This window comes from Cupressus sempervirens, chromosome 3, assembly GCF_028749045.1.
Source record: "Cupressus sempervirens isolate cs-2001-9-10 chromosome 3, ASM2874904v1, whole genome shotgun sequence".
Taxonomy (NCBI): domain Eukaryota; kingdom Viridiplantae; phylum Streptophyta; class Pinopsida; order Cupressales; family Cupressaceae; genus Cupressus; species Cupressus sempervirens.
In genome coordinates this window covers 640,643,326-640,651,947 of record NC_143120.1, presented here as the reverse complement: position 1 = coordinate 640,651,947, position 8,622 = coordinate 640,643,326, and the positions used below count along the sequence as shown (strand labels likewise).

The 8,622-nt window shown below is 32.9% G+C and overlaps 1 pseudogene; it reads left to right on the top strand.

The window, feature by feature from the left end:
- Positions 1–6,371: 6,371 nt before the first annotated feature.
- Positions 6,372–7,661, top strand: LOC149568311 (aspartic proteinase nepenthesin-1 pseudogene; annotated as a pseudogene).
- Positions 7,662–8,622: the final 961 nt, after the last annotated feature.

Below are 8,622 nucleotides of genomic sequence, written 5' to 3'. Positions count from 1 at the left end.
TGGAATGATCAAATTCCTCTTACAAGGCTACTCCTAATAGGGTGATTAAATCCTCTAACCAGGTCACATTTAATAGTGTGTATTGTAACCTTTAACAGGGTTGGCTCCTAACAAAGCTCACTTTGAAAGAGTGAAAAAGAGAGACATGTTGCTAGTGATTTTTCCCAAACTAGGTTTCTACATAAAATTCTAGTGTCAAATTGTGATGAATTTTTACATTTGATAATGTTTTCATTATGCAATGCAAGTTATAGTTTATGAAAATTTTATAGTAAAGACTAAGAAGCAGCAAGATAAGTAGAATAGTGAAGTGTTTAATGTTTAATTGTTCAAGTGGTACATATAGACATTTCTCAGTATCATTCAAAAACTCATTTTTGATAGAGGTAAGTCTATGTTGTGGAACTTGAATTTTAACAAACTAAATGTTGTCAATATGTTGTTAATGTGCTTCTAGTATGTTAATTAAACTACAAGCCAACACCCTCTTGTACTATTATTTTTAAAAACAAAATATATGAAAACCCAAATGGAACTTCTATCATCCAAAGACAACAAATTTTCTAAGTACAAAGAGACCTTTAGGACTCATTTCATTGTTGGAATTAGACAAGAATTGGCATTCTTAATCCCATAAAATTTCAAATCTCTTGTTTGGGTGCACAAAATTGGAATTAGGATTTGGAGTAATGTGGATTTGGTGTTCTGATTTGATCCCCAAAAGAAGAATTTCAACTCCCCTCAAAGTACTTGTTATTTGGAATCCACATTTTAAATCCCATTTTCCCAAAATGAGGATTCCAGATAAAATGAAATTTAATTGGGTTTACATGTAGATTATTAATTTACACTTTAGTTTAGGTCAATTTGCTTTAACAAACACATACTTTCTTCTCTGCATGAGGTTTCTCACATTTGGTGCCATTATTTCTTCCTAGGTTACAATTGTTCATTGTTTCTTATTAAGTTATAGTCATCCATTATTTCTTCTCGAGAACTAGTGGCATCCATTGTTTCTACCTCCAGTCATCCACATTTGCAACTATTGCTACACTCAACATATGACCAACTTTAGACATACTAGCCATCTCTCTCAATTGAACGTTAACTTATTTCTAGAATTGTTCTATTTAGGGATCGATTTATTTCATCTATGTGAACACCAAATCTCTCTAAAAGGCCCAATCTTTTATTTTAACACCAATAATTATAAGTAGTTTAGTATTTTTTTTTTAAAATGGTGAAATACTTTAATCTTAGTTTGAACAAGTATTTGGTAAAATTTGTATGTAATTGTCATTTCAAATCATTTTGAAAGACTAGTGATTTGATGCAATTCAAATATTTTTTAGAGCTTCTTGTGATTCCAAAAGATTACATAGATTTTAGGGAAATTTTCCATAAAAATTGGGGTGCTTTGTTTGAGATTCCACATTTTCCAAAATTCAACGGTTCCACATTCTATAGATTGCATGCCAAAGGTTGCAATTCCAATGCCCATCATTTATTCAAAAAATTTAAGAGCTTCCTCCCAAAATCAAATTTATATGCATATCTTGCAATCACATTCAATAAAGATGGCCATAGTTTTATTCTTGATGTATTTTTTCTTAGAATTATAAAACCCACCCCAAATTAGTGGCATATATAGATGATTCTAGCTATTTCAATGGACTGGGAAAAATCTTGTTGTCATTCTATATTCTTATTCAAATTTTTGGACTAAATTTTGGGGAGTCTATTTAACAACAGCTTCAAATGATGAGAGTGTTTGAATCAAAGTAGTTTTAAATTCTATTAGTGAAGTTGATTCTATTGAAAATGCCTCAATAGCTAAGAAAAACAATGCAACTATGGATGATAGTAGAAAAGATCAAATGGTGTACAAATAATAAATGTCAATCATTCCCACATTAACACTTTATTTAAAACCTACCCAAGTAGACACACTTAGGGCCAATAAATGAAGCTGCAATTTTTTTATAAAAATGATTAAACATTTATTATGGTTTTGATAAAATAATAGTCAAACAAAATAAAAGGAGTTTATCCAAACATTACATTGATCATGGAATGAGCAAAAACTTGGTAAAATATTATTTTGAAAAAGAAAAGTATGACAAAAGTGTTAATTTTTTTTTTTGATCAATAAACGACTGAAGCCTTGATTAATTTTATAATTAAATAAAGGTATTACAAAGAGTCCCCCATTCTGACAAGCATTGGTAGGGAAGAACGGGGAAAGAAACCCTCCAGTCTTGCGCGGGATCGCAGTCCTATATTATACATTGATAAAAGGGGCATACCCCAATTTTTACATTGATAAAAGGGGCATACCCCAGTAGATATTATCACAATTTTTCATTACAAGCGGTTTCGGGGCATACCCCTATTATTTACATTTACTTTTCTGGCAAGTACTATCCAAATATTGTATCCTCTTAACTCCAAACTAGAAGAAAGATCTAAAGTAAGAAATTTTCTCATATCTGTCTTTTGGCTGTCTAAATCTTTCCTACTAAACTGAAACTCTGTCTATAAGAGCACCTTCCTTTCCATTATGTGCCAACTGTACCTATCTTTCTAAAATCTTTTCAAAGAACTAATTAGTCACAAACAACTCTGACTAATAATGATGATCTTTTAGCATCTATACTAAAACCTATTCTAAAAACCTATCCAAAAAATACCTATTCTTTCCAAATTTAAAATCAAAATATAAGAAAGGGAGGGAAATTTTAGAACCAAAATGGAATATCTCCAGATCATTACCTGTGAACCACCAACTGCCGGGGAAGCAGTAATACAATGATGACAATTTTACCAAGACATAGATATTATAAAAACCTCAAGTCATAGATTAATCGAAGATGTCTTCTCATAGCATATATTTTAAAAGACCATACTAGTAGACTAAATCTCTATCCAAATTAATTCCTAAGAATTATCCAATAATCCACTCTTTCACAAAGGCCTGAGTGTCCACCGTTTCTATTTCAATAAACAAGAAGATACCCTGTTTGGACTGAGGGGCTGAAAATAAATGCTCCAGCAATTTTATCGAGTACTCCTCCAACAAAACTAAACCTAATTAATCTTTCTCAAAAAGGAATATCTAGATATCTCAATAGAAGCCTAATTCATACAGCAAAATTTTAACGAGCATATCCTCTAATTTAGATCTAAACACTGATATTTATCTATCATAATCCCATAAACTTGATAGGAAACAAACGGAATACAGTCATATAAGGAAGCATTTATGAGATGAAGATTCTGTTTAAGCACTTTTTTTAAAAATACACTTACAGGAAATCTAGAAGAATCAGTTAAGCATTATTCTAAAAAGAAGCAAAAGGAACCCATAAGTGATTTAACACAAAGACGAATTAGCTTTATACTATTCATTGATCAAAGGATTACTCCATAAAGTCCTAATTTTAGCAGATGATCAGTTACTCACAGCCAACCACTGCACCTACTACATTCAAGCTTTAAACTGAAGACTACTGTTTAACAGACAAAACAACATATACAAGTTTTCATCCAATACCAAATTACAAGGGGTTTTGAACTTTTCGAATACTATCATATTCATTATATACAACTTAGAAAAGTGTCTTATATGAGAGAAAATTAGACCCTAGACCCCTAGTATACCCAAATCATCAGAAAAAATAGAGCACAAAAAAAGGAGTTATCTATCCGTCCAATACAGAATTTGACATATTAGTTTATGCGACTACTAAACTGATCTAAATTCTAAACAAAACCTAAGTCCAGATTCTACGAGCTATATTATCAAATTACATATAGAAGTCCTTAATACTGAAAAACCTACCCTATCCTTATTCTTTCCGTGTAACCATAAGCACTTCAGGTTCATCTTCTGTATCATCCGTGGCCATATTCATGGGTATTTCGATTCGTAGTGAGACCCTACTTGTTTTTTCAAACTTGAGGATGTCGATAAAGTGTTATTTATTTTTTACAGACTATTAAATTTAAAAATTCCTTTTGGTCCCTACACATTCTTGACTACTTAATGAATTAACTACTATGTGATCTTTACTTGTGGGCCAATGGTATAATATTCTATAGTATTGTATTTAATTTTAATAACTATACTTATTCACTTAACTAAAAGGTAAGTACTTAGCCACTTAGTGGAACTTGTTTATTTGGTAAGATCTTATATAAACTATGCCTTGTGCTTTTTTTCTAACACATATTCCAAGAATGCTTTGGGTGTTTTTAAGGGCGCTGTCTATATAGGGGCCAAAATGCACTTATATGAATTAATTATAAATTTTTATATGAATATTAATTTGTTAAAAAATACAAACAAATTAGTTATGGAGGTCATGGTAATATCTTTTTGGATAATCATTTTCCAAATTAGTGTAATAAGAGTTATCTAATGACCCTTTTAACTCTATTCAAAATTTGACTCTTGGAGATAATACCTTGTTGATGAATATAAATATTTTATATACTTTTGAGTGGGACAAGTATTGAGTCTTTTAAAAATCGAGTAACTTTCTTAGGAGATTTTAGCCATTTTATCTAAAGAAATAAAAATTAATGTATAAGGGTAAAATAAATTTACAATATACTAAATTGTATATTAAATTCTTAGTGAAATAATTTATTATAATAGTTTTGTAAATTGAATTTGACTTAATTATATCAATAAAATAATGTTCTAAATTACCATATTAACATAAATATCTTTTGATTTGTTATATGTTAAAACGTGATAAGCAGAATGTTCAAAAAAAAATATTTATTTATTATCTTATTTATCAAAAAATATATAATAAATTTTAAAACAAATTAAAAATAAATTGTATAATATCTCTTTTTTCATTTACCAATATTTGAAATAGAATTAAAAAAATTAACTTATGTATGGAAATTACTTTTTAAATTATTTTAAAAATATTTTAAAATTATTTCTATTTATTTTAACTAAAATTGTTCATGAACATCTATCATCGAATAGTTAAGTTTCCTAACTTTTGATTTATCTTTATTGGTTAGAGTAAATCTTATTGCTAACATTATGAATGTGACACTATTATTATTTTATTAAATTTTTATAAATAAATGAATAAAATAACTTAATTTTATATTGATCACTAATATTTAATTTTAATCTCTTAATTTAGTTTGGTCATTCTATTTAATATTTGGCTTAAATCTTTAGCCTAAAATAACTTTATTATTATCTCTTGATTTAATTTTGAGCATTGTAAGCTCACAGTTTTAAATTTATCATATAGTGTTTAATATAGTGTTTCAGTTCATTAAAAATCAACACACAAAAATGATACTAAGTTTACCATGAGTAAACTTGGAGTAGACTGGATAGTAAGCAGGACAAAGAAATAGCAACTTGAATGCGATGGGGGATGGCATATGGAAATGCTATGATGGATGAGACGCATTGGAAAAGAAATGAGTCAGCTAGGTAGCCGCCACAAAACTATTGGTGGATGAGACATGGTGCTTTCCAGGCGAGCAGTCATACTCAAAATAGCGTGTTTAGCTAATTATATTGTATAGCAGTCATTGTCTCATATCGATCCATCACCATGAAAACTGAAAAAGATTTATTTTTGATCTACTTTAGTGAAAAAATCTGAAACGATAGAACATAACATGTAAATCAAAAAGAGCTCTTACTTCAGTATAACCATGAAATGTAAATCCAGGGATGAGAAGAAATGAGTAAGGGAAAGTTATGCCCTAGAAAGTGGGAAAATCATACTCCACGAAGGGAGATATTTGTATTTCCAAAAGTTTGTGGAAAATGAGAGACTCTAAGGAAGAATAATGACCCACGATTAACTTGAAAAAATTTTGTGGGCTCATACGTCGAATCGCCAAATGGGCCGTGTTTATACCGCAACCAACGAAAGTGATGTTAAGCTGAACCAGCATTGATGTTAGCCGGATATTTGTAGCCTCATCTGTCTAAATCATTAAAGTATCACTTCAATTACGTGAGGACCCATGATTGACTTGACAAAATTTGTGGGCTAATAAGTATCACTAATCACTGGGCATGTTTATAGCGCAACCAACGAAAGTGATGTTTAGGCTGAACCAGCATCGAATTGGAATTATGGCCGATGAAGGCAGATATTTGTAACTTACAATATTTTTAGCCTCGTCTATCTAAATCGTTAAAGTATCACTTCAATTACGTGAGGAATTCGGCTTGTCTAATCTGTTACGCGTTTTCATAGTGTTCACACTCTTAAAGACTTAAACACGGCAAACTGCAGAGTTCTTTAGTATTACAATGTGCCTATAAAGTCACTTGTTGTCCGCTAGGAGAGAGCGCAATTTAGTGAAAAAGAGAAATGGAATGTTCTAAGCTAATGAACGTTGTGGCTTTGATATGTTTAAGTATTCCCATGGTGGCACCTTCTTCTCTGTGAGAGTCCGGATTTAGAGTCAATATAACTCGCAGAATAGAGGGGGGCTTCAATTCTACCGAGGGATTACGCTCGACTGTCGATCGAAGCAAGAAACGGATGAATGCGATTGAGGCGTTTGTGAAGCAGCAGATAGCCGGGGCGCAATTAGACGCTGAAATGCCCGTTCAAGCTATGGGTGGAGGATTCGTGATGAACGTTGCGGTGGGAACACCCCCTGTGAGCTTCGAAGCGATTGTTGACACGGGGAGTGATCTTGTTTGGACCAAGTGTGAGCCCTGCGATGGCTGCTCCCAATCTACGCCAATCTTCGACCCCTCCAAATCGTCTTCCTACTCCACTGTTTCATGCACTGACTCTCTCTGTGATGCTCTTGGTACTTTCAAAACTGGATGCAACCCAGACTGTGCTTTTACATACAGCTGCGCCGATGGATCTCAAACAATCGGTGACCTGGCAAAGGAGACACTCTCCATTGGCAGCACCAGCGACGGCGTGTTTGCGGGCATTGTTTTCGGATGCGGCCATGACAACCAAGGTTCCATCTCTTGCTACGGCGGTCTTATGGGGCTCGAAAGAGGTGATCTCTCGCTCATCTCTCAGTTGGGCTCCAAGGTAAATAACAAATTCTCCTATTGTCTCGTCTCCAGAACTGACTCGGCTTCGCAAACAAGCCCTCTTATTTTCGGTGACAACGCTTCCTTGAACGGAGCTAAGACGATCTCTTTCATTACGAATAGCGCGAGTCCTTTCTGGTATATTCCTCTTATAAGAATTACCGTCAATGGCAACGCCATCGATATTCTGGCCGAAACATTTGATCTGGGATCGGACGGTAGCGGAGGCATGATCATCGACTCGGGAACTACCTTTACCTATCTAGTCCAGGCTGCGTATGACCCAGTGAAGGAAGCGATTCAGTCTGCCATTAGTCTGACTCCAACAGACGGCTCTTCCGTGGGGCTTGATCTGTGTTACCAGACATCCAGTGACGTCACGCTGCCTACTGTAGTCTTCAATTTTGAAGGCGGCATGGATTACGAGCTTCCAGACGACAATCTTTTCGTTCAGGAAAACGGTCTCTTGTGCCTTGCCATGGGTGGCTCCAGCAAAATTTCCATCTTTGGAAATGTACAGCAGCAGAACTTCCACATCCTGTACGACAATGCTCAGAACACTCTCTCCTTCATGCCCGCCAAATGTGATTCTCTTTGAATAGTGAATCATCCTCTTAATCTGCCTTCTCTTCGTCTGCCTCTTCTCCTTTTATTCCTCTTATGGTAGTTTTCTTAAAACTTCCAATATAATTATGCTCTGTACCGTACTCTCTTTAGATTTTCTACACGGCCTCATATACTATATAATCTGATATTGTTGCATTTCAATGTTTCTTATGTCTTTGAGCTTTTAAATATCACGTGCACTATCTGACAGCATTACTGCATTTTAGATTCAACATCTTGAGGGGATGCAATGTCCATTTATCCAGTCTGAGGGAGTAGAAGGAAACTGCTTTTGCAATTTGCAAAACACAATTTTTTTTTTCTTCTGTTAAATCTAAAGTGAATGATAATAATTATGAGTAAACTTATATAATTAGACCTCACCTTTTGATACTATTGTAGAATACTTCCAAACATTAATGGACATAATTCTTTAACAATAAACATATTTTTTTCAAACATATAGCATGTAAATAAATTAATACATTTAAATTATAGATTTAAAAAATGAATGTACCAATGAAAAAAAAATAGACCAAAATTTATCTTGTTAAATAAAAGAAACAAGATTCACATAACTTTCTTTCTGACTCTCGAAGATGCAATAAATATATTTAATATAAGTAAAGTAATACTAATATTCGATTAAAAGAATCTATACATCGTATAATTTTATCTTTGTTATGCCAATGCTGCTATGTGAACAGAAGGTAATATAATTGTTTTCGCTAGTGGAACTATCTGTTACTTCAGTGCGATATAAAATTTCATGAACGTAAGAAATGATAGTGCAGGACATCTAAAATGAAAATACTTTAGTATGATCCAAAAGAGGAATAATCGTAGTTATGAAAAATTTCGTAACTAGAGAAGAAACGGAGAAGGGAAAAAAAATGTCCCATAAGACGAATAATCATAGTTTATTAAGTTGAATGCAATAAGTTTGACTCAAA